The sequence below is a fragment of the Chlorocebus sabaeus genome, chromosome 22, assembly GCF_047675955.1.
Source record: "Chlorocebus sabaeus isolate Y175 chromosome 22, mChlSab1.0.hap1, whole genome shotgun sequence".
Lineage (NCBI taxonomy): Eukaryota > Metazoa > Chordata > Mammalia > Primates > Cercopithecidae > Chlorocebus > Chlorocebus sabaeus.
This window is the reverse complement of record NC_132925.1, coordinates 100604239-100618495: the sequence shown is the minus strand read 5'-3', so window position 1 is coordinate 100618495 and position 14257 is coordinate 100604239. Positions and strand designations below refer to the sequence as shown.

The window sequence follows — 14257 nt, the reverse complement described above, 5'->3', positions numbered from 1 at the left end:
AGTCATTCAAATGTAGGATGGACCAGTTGACTCAGAAGGAATTGGGGCAGAAAGGCCCGTCGACCAGAGCACAGACTCTGCGTTGCAGACAGCCTGTGCGGAAGTGCCACTTATTACATTTTGCAGCAGAGAATACCTAAAATGATCTGAAAACACAATGAAAATACTGCTTCCTACTTGTATATCAGCATGGGGTCGGACTTCCTTCATAAACTTTAGCCACGGCTCTGCAGCCCACTGAATGCAGATGCAGGCATGAGAACCCTGCTGTCTGAGGTGCAGAGATGTTAGGTGTTTTCACAGCAGCACAAACTGTTGCCACGCTGCTACTTATTTGGGAAAATGGTTTCTTCTTGAAGACTGTGTTAAGATGTAATGACTTTATCGTTGTAAAATAAACTAAATTGTTACCTTTTTTTTTTTTTTTTTTTTTTTTTTGAGACGGATTCTTACTCTGCCACCCAGGCTGGAGTGCAGTGGTGTGACCTCAGCTCACTTCAACCTCTGCCTCCTGAGTTCAAGCAATTCTCCTGCCTCAGCCTCCCTAGTAGCTGGTACTACAGGTGTTAAGCACCATGCCAGGCTAATTTTTGTATTTTAGTAGAGACGGAGTTTCACCATGTTGGCCAGGCCGGTCTCGAACTCCTGACCTCAAATGATCCGCCTGCCTCTGCCTCCCAAAGTGCTGAGATTACAGGCATGAGCAGCCTGGGATCAAGGTGCAGGCAGGGTTGGATCCTCTGGGGCCTTACTCCATGCTGTGTAGACGGCGTCCTCTCTGTGTCCTCACAGGTTTCTCTTATGTGCGTGCAGCACTGAGGACTGTGTCTAAATTCTCTCAAAAGAATACCAGTCATACTGGATCAGGGCCTCCTCTTAAGATCTTAGGTGACCTAAATTTCCAAGTTAAAGGCCCTGTATCTAAATACAGTGACATTTTGAGTTTCCGGTGTTGTGACTTTAACATGGGAATCTTGAGAGGGGGGACAGTTCAGCCCATGACACCTTTAGGGAAGAATCGTGGTGAAACCGCTACGTTGGATCAGGCAATGTTTCCTTGGCTGAGACGTTTAAAGCTATAACAAGCAACTGAAGGGAAAAAGACGGTATCAAAATTAAAAATGTTCATTTCAGAGGATACTATTAAAGTAAAAAGACAACCCACAGAACAGGATAGATTATCACGATAAGGACCTGATATCATGAATATATTTAAAAGCTCTTAGTAAAAATCCAATTTAAAAATGGACAAAGGATTTGAATAGACATTCTCCAAAGAAAGACATATAAATGCCTTAAAAAGCACATGAGATGTTTAGCAGAATTCATCATCTTAGAAATGGAAATCAAAACCACCGTGAAATACCACTTCACAACCACCAGGATGGGTAAAACCCCAGTATTGGACAGTGACATGGTGGTGAATTTGGGAAAAGTGAAATCTTGATATATTGCTAGTGGGAGGGGAAGTAAAATGGTACAGTTGATTTGGAAAAGTCTGGCAGTTCCTCAGAAAAGTTGAGCATGAAATCACCGTACAACCCAGCAATTTCACTCCTAGGCATATGCCCAAGAAAATTGAAAATATTTTGCAAGAATCTTCATAGCAGCATTATTCGTAGTAGTAGAAACAGTCCAGGTATCTGTCGACAGGTCACTCACTGTGAGATTCCACTCACCTTGGACGTGAAAGATGTCAGCACCGAAGGTCACGCACTGTACGATTCTCCTCACAACAGGTGTCCAGAATGGGCAAATCCAGAGAAACGGAAGTCGGCTGGCGATTGCCAGGTGCTGGCGGAAGGAAGGAGCAGGTGCTGACTCTTAATGGGTTCAAGGTTTCTTTGGCCCATGGTGAAAAAGTCCCAGAATTACATACTAGTGGTTGATGTGCAGCTTTGAGAATATGCTAAAAAGACTGAATTGTATCCTTTAATATTGGGGCTTTTATGATTTGTAAATTCCTTTCAATTTCAAAAGGAACTCAAGAACTTCTTTGGTGTTGATATTTGGATTGTGAAAGAGACAGTATCCAAAACAAGTTACTATATAACTCACGTCCCCAGAGTTAAACTTCATTTTCTGAGGATCTTAAAGGAAGTGTTTGAGCCTAGGAGACACAACGATCCTATACTAGATGTTACACCCCATCTTACTGATTTCTATCTCACATAACCATATTCAGGGAATACCGACATGTAAACGTGAGCTGAATGCTATGCAGAGGCACATTCCTCTTACCCGGATGATCTTTAGTGGTGCAGTAAGAGATGAGGTCATAGCAACGTTAGTTTAGCTAGTTTAATTTCCATGGCAACAGGAATTTGGCACATCTGATGAGTTAGATGTCCCTGCACAGCTCCTAACGAGGTTGCCCATTTCTGTGTGGTGTCTGTGTATATTCTTGCTGTGGAAAAAAGTGATAGCACCTGCACAAACAGTTGCCCGGAAACGCGCACGAAGCTGGTGAAGGCAGAGGACAGGTAAGAGGGAAGCATGGCTCAGCCCTGGCAAAGAAGATCGTTATTCCGAACGCAGTCAGGTGGAGAGTCTTGCTGCTGGTGTCTCGGAAATGTGTTGTGTTTGCTTCTATCTGAACAGCTGGACCTGAGCGTGTCTGTGCTTCAACATTTAATCTGCACAGTATCCTCGGCAGGGTGTGTAGCTCTGTGGCAGAGGACACCCCGGCCACAGTGGATGTCAGCGGCGGTGGCTGGACTCAGGGTCCGTGAATGTTGCGTGATCGAACGTGTTTGGTTCATTCTCAGCTCCTGCCCAGGTGCCTCCCGAGCTTCGGGTGCTATGGCTCCCCAAACCCTTCCCATCTGTGTGTAGCATGACCACCACCTTCCTACCATGTGTTTGTCCTACCACGGCTGCCGTGTCTAACGGACACTTTGCTTTCCAGCTACTTTCCTATAATCAAAACCCTTGAACGACTTTGCCTGCGTTTCAGAGATGACAGGGTATTAGTTTTTCATGATTACTCTGAGGATTTCCAAAAGCAAATGAAACTTACGGGATGTAAGATATTAGAAGTGACAGTAATTATAGATGGCTTTTCTCAGTTAGTCTTTTGATTGTGGTAAAATTACATAGCACTCTAAGTGTATGGTTTGGTGGCATTAAGTGTGTTCACACTGTTGTGCCGCGGTCACCGCCATCCATCTCCAGAACTTCCTGGTCTCCCCACGCTTGAAACTCGATCTACCAAACACTAGCTCTCTTTCCGCCCCAGCTCTGGTAAGCAATACAGATTGCTTACAAAATAGGCTTTTTCAGTAAGAGAAGGGGCAAGGAAAAGAGCTCTAAAGACTGTCTTGAGATTTGAGGAAGTGTTTTATTTGTTGCTGTCTGGTTCCCAGTGTAAAGGAACTATTGAAGACATGGGAAGGCGAAGGTCTGTGACCTCAGGAAGTGCTGGACTGGGCAGCTTTCCTGCTGTGCCGGGGGTACTTGTCCTCAAACCTACCTGAGATAATCGCATGAGGATGGTGCTGCCTTGTAACAGCTCTGAAATTGGTCTCCTTGAACGTTGTCAAGTACATAAGCTTTGGCGGTTACCATCTAGTGTCTGCGGGAGACCTAGAATTTGAACATTGTTGACTTTAGAACACACTCATTTGTATAACACTCTACCTGTTCTCATCAATGTGTTCTCTTTTTTTGCCTTAATATTCTGTGTTGCGGTAGCAGTAGTTGCAGCGGACGCTACTTCTGGTTAATGGTCATTGCCAAACACAAGCTTCTGGAAACCATGTGAAAAATGAAGGGGGAAGTGCTTTTCTGCAAAGGCCTTTTTTGAATATCTTGTTTTTTCTAGAATATCTGTTGTGGTGTAAAACGTTTTCATATTTACGGTTTTGTAACGTGTTTTACACTAGTTAGCTTTAAAACCTCCTGTTTTTGCATGTCATGGGGCTGCTTTGTCCTGTTATTCTTTGATATAGCTGGTTTGCAAAACTATTGGTTATTTCCCTTTAAAAACCAAAGCAGCTTACAGATAGAGTGTGATTCCTGTAAGAATTTAATTGTAAAATTGATTTGTGTTCAATAAGCTTACCGAAATGACTAGATCAGTGGACAAAAAGATAAGAACATGTCAAGTCTCTGGGCCATGAAGGACTTCCAAATAATACACATGATGCACAGTAATTTCTTAACAAAAGATTAGATTTAGTACATAACTATTTAAAACCTCCACATTTTCTATTACAGCCATTCCACAGTGCCCATGGGGGTGGGCTGCAGGACTGCCTATGGCATCCGAGGTCTGTGGGTGTTGAGGTCCCTGCTCTAAAATGGCATGGTGTTTGCATATGACATACGCACATCCTCCTGCAGACAGTCATGTCAGGGTTGCTCGTATCAGCTATGCCATGGACATGCCATGGGAGTAGTTGTTTAATGAATAATAAATTCTGAATGCTTAGTACAAACACATTAAAAAGTATTCTTGATCTATGATTGGTTGGGTTGAATCCACAGGCCTGGAACCCCGGGAGAGAGTACAAACTCTAGAAGCAAAACAAACAAAGAAATTGAGGTCAGCAGTGACGGGTGTGGGATCACACTGAATCTCATGTGTTTTGCTGTGTGTGTCACTGTGTCCCGTGTAAACGGGAATCATTTGTAGCTTAAGGTAAAATAGGTAACAGGAAACATTACAGAATGGGCACGAAGGCGCACCCCTCATTACCCCGTGTTACAGCCAAGTGTCTGCCTCCTGGGGAAGGATCTGTTCTGTGGGGAGACTTCCGGATGTGTGAAGTGAAATGCCCTCCGAGAAGCGCGGCTTTGGCCAGAGCACATCAGACGAGAGTTAGCATGGCATGGAGTTTCCACAGTGCCCCTCAGGCCTGCTACTTCTCTCCTCTCCCCACCCCTGGCCCTGACTCTTACCAAGGGAGGAAAGTTCAGCTCCAGTTGAGCCCCGCGCAGGGCTGTGGATCTCTAGGGCAGGTGCCACCTTCGCCTGAATAGGCTGTGTCAGAGGAGGGTCTGGCCGTACTTGAGCTGTGAGAGATGCTCTCAGAGATCCAGCATCCTGAAAACCCAGGTGCTGAAGGTTCCTCCTCCACCGTCCTGCAGGGAAGGGGGTCTTATCCTGCTTCCCCTCAACCCGAGCTGACTTTTGTCTGTTCTGTACACCTAGTTTTTCAGAGCAGTTATTGTTAATCATCTAGCAGACAAACACCATAAGGTGAGAGCCTGGGAGGGTAGATGGGGCTGTGGAAGATAGTTTCCTGAATAACAGTGTTCAGATTCCTGTTTTGCCGTCATTTGACCCAAGGCCTCCAGATAATTGAAATATTGTCAGCAAAACACCCCCAGTTGACATCTTCACTGCAAAAGGGGGTGTGGGCTTCATGGTCCATTGACAGAACGTTACTTGTTTTTGTTTGTTTTTTTAGCACATTGAACCCTAATTCCTTTGGCCTTTACTAAAGTGGCACTTTGTAATTCCACATGATTTCATCGTTATACTCGCAGGAGAGAATGCTTCCTGTAAACCAGAAGGATCTCTGAGACGGTTCTCAGCCCATAAAGAGTTCCTTTTCCCAAGGTTAAAGACACAGCCTCAGGAGGGGTTGAGGACACACTGCGACAGCCTCAGGAGGTCCTGGACATGTGCCCAAGGTGTTTGGGGCACAACTTGGTCTTACACATTTTAGGGAGATGTGAGACAACAATATATGTGAGATGTACGTTGGTTTGGTCCAGGAAGGGAGGGACGGCTCGAAGCGGGGAGGGGTTTCCAGGTCACAGGTAGATCAGACAAATGCGTTTCTGGTGTACCTTTCCAGAGGAAGCAGTCAGATCCGCATTTATCTCCGTGTGCAGATGGTGACTTTGGGTTCTCTCCTCTGTCATGAGGAATTTCCTTGTGGATCTGTTGTGAGGGAGGTACATGGCTTGTTTTTTTCTCCCCCAGTATCTGTCTCTGTTCGGAAAAGCATGGGAGGTAGGTTTGCCCTAAGCTGTTCCTTACGTTGAGGTCCCTTTAGCTTAGTGATTTTGGGGTCCTGAGATGTATTTTCAACTTCATGTTTCTGAACACACTGGCACTCTAAACAGTGTTGTAGGAGGCATCTAACTTACTTAGAAGAAGAATCTATTTGGAAGGACTTGAGCACCTTCATCCGTGACAGAACCAAGCCTTTGTTTAGTTTGCTTTGCCCCGAGGCAGTTACTCTGCCCTGGGCTGTGCGGCCTTAGAAAGCTGTGCCCCTCTGAGCTCCTGTCTGTGGAATCTGGTGACTTTGAAGTTAATCCAGCAGCTACATGTTTTGGAAAGCAGATTGCCTCTGAAAGTGTTGGTGATTATGATTCTAACACTAGAATTTCAGTGTGTATTTTCCACCCTTCTTACTTTGTCTCCTCATACACTGAGATGCTGCTGCATTTGCCCTTAGGCTTCACTGAGAGAGGGTCAGTTCTGACCCTATCTTAGATATTGATCTTTGAAAGGACAGAATCGGGATTCAGAAAAACCCTTGAGCTGTGAGAGTGTGCTGATATCTATGTGAGTGGGGTTCATGTGTCAAACTCAGGTTTAAGAAAAACCAATTCTAGGCTGGGCATAGTGGCTCACACCTGTCATCCCAGCACCTTGGGAGGTTGAGGTGGGCAGTTCACTTTTGAACTCAGGGATTCGAGACCAGCCTGGGCAACATAGCAAGACCCTGACTCTACAAAAAATTAAATAGGAGTGGTGATGTGCACCTGTGGTCCCAGGTGCTCGGGAAGCTGAGGCTGGAGGATCACCCAAGCCTGGCAGGTTGAGGCTGCAGTGAACCATGATAGCACCACTGTACTTATGGTGCACTGTGCCTGAGTGACAGAACAAGAACCAACACCACCCCACCACACACAGAAAGTATCAATACATGTAGAGGCCAGTTCTGCTGGGACCACCTGTTAAGGCTACTCTGGGCCTCACGGTTTTAGAAGGGTCTGTTCTGGGGGCGAAAGGGAGTGGCTTGAGGGCCTAGAAGCCAGTTCTTGTGGTTCAGCGTGATTGCGGATGTGGAGATGGGGGCAGGGCTCTCTAGGGCATGAGTGGGTAAACGGATGGGCTTCCAGGATGAGTCCCTGTGATTTTGCCTGGTTTACATCTGTCCAATACAAATCCACAGTTTCTTACTCTAGAAGCTTCTGCTGGGGCTGATGGACTGGCCTGGGGAGAGAGGGTACCCTCAGAGCCTCAGGGTGCCATCTGGTTTTGGCAGAGCACTTAGTCACCTAGATCTAGGATTTATGGCACTACAGGGGACTCATCACACTCGGAGCAGCAGCCATCTGCATTCTAGACTTGGTTCTAGGCGAAGTACTTTGGAGTCTGTTGGTACCCTGTGTTCTGTTTATCTGTAAAACAAGTTAGAGTTATAACTAGTTACAACCTATGATTAAAATTTTACTACAGAATATGGCAGTTGTGGTGGAGCCTGGCCAGAGACCCCCACTCTCGTACGCTGCCGCGTGCTGGGGTTGCAGGCGTTGCCTGCATCAGCTGCCCCTCCTGGCGTGTCTGTGTTCTTGACACTGGTGCCCATCGAGGCTCGGCCTGTGGGACTCGTGCAGCCATTTGTCTCTGTGTTCCTCTGAGGTTTCGCAGACTTCACCGTCCCGTGGCAGAGTGTACAGTATCTGCTTGCATCCTGATCTCCCCAAACCCCAGGACAGGTCAAGAGTTCCTGACACACAACTGCAGAGGGCCCCGTGGTGTAGATTTGCGGGTGACACAACCTTTCCCCAGTTCGGCCTTCATGTCCAGAGTTGGCTTTAGGGTGATAGAAGCTTCCTTCAGACTGGGGGGCCCTGAAGCTTTGGTGCTAGGAATTCGGTGACCGGCACGGATGATACCTCGTTTCTCTGCATTTGTAGCAATAGTTGTTAACATGACCACGAGATGTACAGAGGAAGGAAAAGGGAGGATTTCTTTTCAGAGTAACACTCTGTGCTTTGGGAAATGTGGTCTCGGGGGAGCTGTAAGCACGCGCCCCTCAGGAGGGGAGGAGGCCGCGGCGTTACACGTTCCGGGGTTTGTTGGCTGTGTGTGTTCATCGGGCTCATGGAATGTCGGAACGTTTACAGGGAAAGTGGGGTTTTTTCATCTGGTTCGTGCAATGTCTGAACACCTATAGGGAAAGTCTAGCACACATGCAGTGAGTTAACCTGTAACATCCATGTTCACCTTGGGGCAAGCGTAACATTTGAAATGAGGTTGACTGGGCGTGTCATGTACAAAGGTAAGCTGTTGGGCGCAGACGTTTATGCACAGCCTCAGTCACAGCCAGGACTGGCTCAGGATCTGCAGGTTGTGGTGGGAAAGGACATTCACGAGGCCATTCTGTCCAGTTGGGGCTGCCGGCAGGGTCCCAGGGTGGGGCTTCTGATTGTGGAGGAGACTTCATGCTGGTTAACAGACTGTACAGGAGTAGCGCCGTGGAGCTTTGGGGTCCACCTTCCCTATGATGCCGGTTACATTTCTCTCCGGACCTCATCTTAGCCACAGAGAGTGCACCTCGTCTGACAGCAGGGGTTGCCATGTTGATATAGTAATTTATTGTATTAACCTTTTTATTACTATTTTATTAACTTTTTTTTCTTTTTAAAGAGATAGGATATTGCTGTTACTCAAGCCAGTCTTGAACTCGTGGCCTCAAGCAATCCTCCCACCTCGGCCTCCCAAAGTGCTGGGCTTATATACGTGAGGCAGTGCACCCAGCCTACAGTAATGTTTTTAAAACTCAGCACTTTAAAAATCCTACTCCTTTCACCCCCTCAAGCACGCTGGTTAGCCTTGTGCAAACTGGGGTGTCAAGATCTTGGCCCCCCTTTTATTTTACCCTTTGACCTCAAGTTCTGATGAGAACAGCAGTTACAAAATGGGCATTAGGTGATTCTTCCGTTACTAAAGCCAGAATTCTCACCAGTTAGAGATGTTTGTCCCCAGAGTCCCAGGAAGCTGTTTCGAATCAAGCTGGTAGCAAATAAGTAAGGAATTAAACTCTTGGTCCTCTGTTTAGTACCTGGGGAATGGGTTAGTTGTTGATACCCTTTGATCTGTGCTCACATGCTGCATCTTGTCACGGGAAGCAGAGTCACCCTGTGGAATAAAGCCCAGCTCACGGTGGCATGTCGAGACTCTCTGGGCTGTCAGTCCCTTTTACAGCGGCAGACTTGGAGACTCAGGATCGCGTGCAGAGCCCGGGCAACCGGAGTGCATCCACCTTAGAGACCACACGGCCGGTCAGCAAGGTGGACGTCCGGGCATATGGCGCTGACAGGCCCGCTGCGAGGTGAATTAGGAATTCGTTAGCAAAGAAATCAAACTCGCCTGTGGGTCCCAGCTACTTGGAAGGCTGAGGCGGGAGGATTGCTTGAGCCAGAAGGTCAAGGCCGCGATGAGCCATGATTTTAATACTGCACTCTGGCCTGGGTGACACAGGAGACTCCGACTCAAAAAAAAAAAAAAAAAAAAAAAAAAAAAGGCCAAACCTTACTCTTCGTAGCAGGAGGGATAATTTATCAAAGTAACTGCCACAAAATCTTAGATGATGTCGGCCTCCATCAGCTCCTTCCTACCTGCAAACTGCCTGCTTTGACGTTGCCATCATTGGAGATATGTTAGGGACTTAGTATGGATTGACACCCATAGGACCAGCAGATCGTGGAAAGGTGGGAACCAGGGCTGGGAGGATGGTGACCACGGCCAAAATAAGAACCGTGGTGGGTTGGGAGGTCCATCTTCTGTCTAAAGTGTTTTTAATAATAACAAACATAGTGTCTCAGGAGCATGAGAGGGCAGGCCACAGACGCGGAGAACATATCTGTAAAAGACTCATCTGATAAAGGCTGTTATCCAAACCATGCAAGGAACTCTCAAAACTCAACAAGAAAATGAAAAACCTGATTAAAAATGGACTAAAGACCTGGACAGATACCCCAACAAAAAAGATTCACAGATGGCAAATCTACACATGAACAGATGGCCCACGTCTTATGTCATAGGGTGAGGCGTCAGAGTACACCCATCAGCCTGACCAAAATGCGAACTCCGACACCACCATGTACTGGTGGGTGTGTGAGCATCAGGACCCTCACTCATCTCTGGGGGAAGTGGGGCAGCGGCTGTGGGAGGCAGCGTGGTGGTTTTCCTTGGAACTAAGCTCTCCGACCACAGGAGCAATCACAGTCCTGGACGTTTACTCAGAGGAGCTGAAAGTTTACTTCCACGTGGAAATGTGCACACAGATGTTGACAGCAACTTTGTAATTGCCAAAACTGGAAAGCAACCAAGATGCCCTTCAGTAGGTGAATGGATAAACTGTGGTATGTCAGATACTGGGATATTATTCAGCACTAAAAAGAACTGGACCCCTAAGCCATGAAAAGACACGGAAGGATCTTAAACACATGTTGCTAAGTGAGTCTCCAACCTGGACAGGCTGCCTGCTGTCTGAGTCCAACCACAGCACAGTCTGGAACAGGCAAAGCTGTGGAGACAGTCAAACAGTCAGCGGCTGCCAGGGGTTGGGGAAGGGAGAGATGAATGGGAGGAGCATAGGGGATGTGGAGGGTGGGAAACAACTCCAGGTGGGGCTTTCATGGGGGATCCATGCCGTTCCACGTCTGTGAAACCCACAGAGTGAGCAGCAGCAGGCCGAGTCCTCATGTGAGCTGTGGACTGTGGGTGGTGGTGCCGTGTTGATGCGGGTCTGTCGGTCGTACAGGCATGCTGGTCTGGTGAGGGCAGGAGAATGATGGAGGCTGAGCCTGTGTTGGGAAAGGAGATACCTGAGGACTCTCTGTACTTTCCTCTTGATTTTGCTATGAACCAAAAATTGCTTTTAAAAACGTCTATTGAAAAGGCAAACAAAAGAGTACTGGCCAGACAGCATCTGTGTGAGGGTGTGGCCTGTGTTCTACGTTCAGAATTTCCCTGTTAGAATACACATATCTAAATTATTCAAAGTTAAACCTTTGCAGTCAGTAACTCACTACAAAGTGACAGTATCAGCTTGAGCGCTGCCAGGATGGCCAGGATCCTATATCCTGAACAGCTTCTCCCCTTACAGGTGCAGTTGACATCCATGGCCACATCCCAGAAAGCAGTAGGGCTGGAATCTCAGGAATCAGGCTTTGCGGGACAGAGAGGAAGTGAGATCTTGTAAACACGTGGCTGAGGGTAGGCAAGGAGGAGCCCGTGGCAGGGAGCCGGCAGGGATGACTTTTTGATCAGTTGTCCTTATCGCTGAGGCCTTTTTAGACTTGGGGAGTTGGGAGTCCCCACTCTTGGGCGCCTCAGAAACCAAAGGCTGCTCTTAATCCTCAAGTTCCAGATGCCTCAGGGGAGGTACCTGGGTTGTTGGCTGCAGTTTCATTATTTGCTGCTCAGTGGGATTTGCCCGCAGCATTTCTGGTTGTTTTTAAGAGCTGATGTTTGAGCTATTTAAAATCACATATGGATGTCGATTTATCTATAAAAGTTAAGAATGGAATTTGAGTTCAAAGAGTTGTGAAAATGCTCAAGGTTGTGTACTAATGTATACATTACATTTGTGGAAATATCTAAAAGTTTAGGATTTATATTAAACACTTCTCTTGATTTTTGTAATATCTACCTGTCATTTTTCCATTTGATTAATAGATGTCAGAGGGCTTAAATTTTGAGTGAATTCACTGAAATTAAAACTTCTTACATCAAATGTAATTAAACTGAATGTAGCCAACAATGCATGCTTTTATAAGTATTGATTAAAATATATATAAAAACACATATCCATCAACATGCAGATGGGGGACAACATATTAAACCATGGAAGTAGAATTAGTATTCTTTGTTTTCTCAGAAGACAAATTTTTAAAAAGCCAGGGGTCTTATAACTTTCTAGTTTCCAACTTATTTGCCCTAAAGTGGAAGATTAACAGCAGCAGAAGAGGAGATCCTGGGCCAGTGCAGGCTCTGGGAGCAGCGGGGTGAGTGCTGGAAGGAGCTGGCTGGAGGCAGAGCAGGGAGGTGATCAGGGAGGCCAGGATGGCCTCAGGGCATGCTGCTCAGTGAGTGAGAAAGGGTTCACGTTTCCTGGAGAACCCTTGTCTCTGCCCATGGAAAACCCAAACTCCTTTCAACTGGGATGTGCATCTCATGTAAAAGTTGTTACTCCCAGAAAGAAAGCCAGTGGATGTAGAATTTTTTTGTATACAGAAATTACTTGAAATGTGTTTCTAACGTTATCCTTTTCTTCCACCATCTTAATGTCCAGTAACTTCCTACAGGTGACGCACACATCTTAAGACAGCGCTGTATTTCAGTTGCTGTTGGCTCTGATGTGACTTTGTGGTATCTGAGGTTCTGGCTCTGAGGTTCTGCCCAGAACGTGGCTCCTCCCTGCTGAGCGTTGCTTGTTGAAGGCCCGTGTGGAAACTTTCCCTGTCAGCTCGTTGACCGCAACAGTCTTGGTTCAGAAACCTTGGACCTCCTGAGACTTCACACAGCCTTCTAAATTTTCTTGCGTGACCTTTTCATTTTAGTGTTCCCCATTAATTCAGCTGTTTTCCAGAATGTAAGTAAGCTGCTGGATGCAGGGTGGGGGGTGCCCTCCATTGGCTCTGGGGAGAAGCATCGCTGTTTCTCCGGGTGGAGCTTCCCGGCCATCATGTTGTGCTCCAAGACGCAGCAGGGTTCTTTGGCAGAAGTAACCGTTGAAGGCCCGCGTCTCAGTGGCAGGGTGGCTGAGGGTATGCAGCCTCGCGGCCATACCGGCCCCTCCCCATCAATGGCACCACGGAGAGAAGCAGGGGGAGGCCTGGGATCTGTCTCCAGAGTCACAGCTGTGCTTCCGAGACTGCGTCGTCCGTTTGTAACTAGACAAGCAGAGAAAGTGTTGGAGATAAGCAGGAGACGGTGTCTGTCCCTAATGTGCTCAGGCGTGCCCTTGAGAGGGTCAGGTTTCTGTGCAGTTGATCCGGACTCAGCCTGGCTGTGGCAGTGCAGGTGACTGCTGGGCTTTGGCAAGGCTGCAGCCACTGTCCGTCTGAGATGGCCCCCTTCCCAGGTTCACGGTGCCAGCTGGGCGCCCAGGCCTGATTTCCCGCCAGGACGGAGGCCCTGTGTATGTGTTGGGGGAGCGGGCGAGGAAGGGGGAGGTGGGGTCCTGCTTTATTGCCGTATCCAATGCCACGCGGGGTTAGCACTCAGGAAACACGTGCTGTGTGCGTCAGCGATTAAGTTCAGAAACCTAGAAAATTCAGCAGTGTAGTCTTTGGGCATGCAAGACCCGTTCAGCCCTGGGGCTCTTTCTCAGAATTTTCTTCCATGGCATCCTCCTCATCCCGGGGGCCTCTGTCCCCGCATGGCTGTTGGCAGCTTCACAGATTCCTCTGCCTCCCCTCCCAGGCCCTGGTGTGGCTGGGGTGGCTAGTGGCTGTGTGGACACCATAGTCAGTAGATCGTTGGTGCCAACGCCTTGGGCCTGGGTTACCTGAGCCAAGGACTCCAGTGCACGGCTGAGCTCACCCCGAATGCCTGGATCGGAAGGCCTAGGCTTGCAGAGGGCTGGGAGTTGGATATCGAAGGACAACTGCAAAGCGGAAGGGGAAATGGGTGTGTTGGATGGGCAGCTGGAGGAGTCTGTGCAGAGCCTGGGACCCGGTGTAGACGCAGAGCTGGCATAGGGAATCCGGTGACACAGCCACCGTGGAAGTGGACAAAGTTACAGGCCTCAGATCGATATGGAGGGGCTGGTCTAAAACGATCCTCCTTTTCCTTTAATCCTAACAACTGCTGGCTTACAGGGTAGGGGAGTGAGATCTGTGGTGGTGGCGAAGAGAGACAGGGATTTTAATTAAACCCCTCTTTCTAGGAGGGCAAGTAGCCATCTCTGTAGGACAGTGAGCATTTTCATCTGAGTCAGCTCAGGCTGTTGTAACGAAACACCATTGACTGAGTGGCTTATGAACAACAGGAATTTGTTTCTCACAGTTCTAGAGGCTGGAAGGCGGGATCAGGATGCCGCAGGAGGGGGTTCTGGTGTGGGCCGCTTCCTGGTTAGCACACACCTGCCTCTCTGGCTCTGACACAGTGGGAGGGTGAGGGATTTGCTGAGCCCCTTTCTGAGGCACAAGCCCCATTCACGGGGCTCCAGCTTCGGGAACTCATCACCTCCCAAAGACTTCCTGACAGCATCGCATTGAGGGTGAGGATTTCAACCTGTGTTTTGGGGGACGGGTAGGCAGTTTGTCACCGTCA

The 14257-nt window shown here is 47.9% G+C and overlaps 1 protein-coding gene across 3 annotated transcripts in view; it reads left to right on the top strand.

Annotated features, from left to right (window-relative positions):
• LOC140709874 (beta-defensin 109-like) overlaps window positions 1-14257 on the top strand; it is a 167578-nt gene that overhangs the window by 102208 nt on the left and 51113 nt on the right. The window lies entirely within an intron of this gene.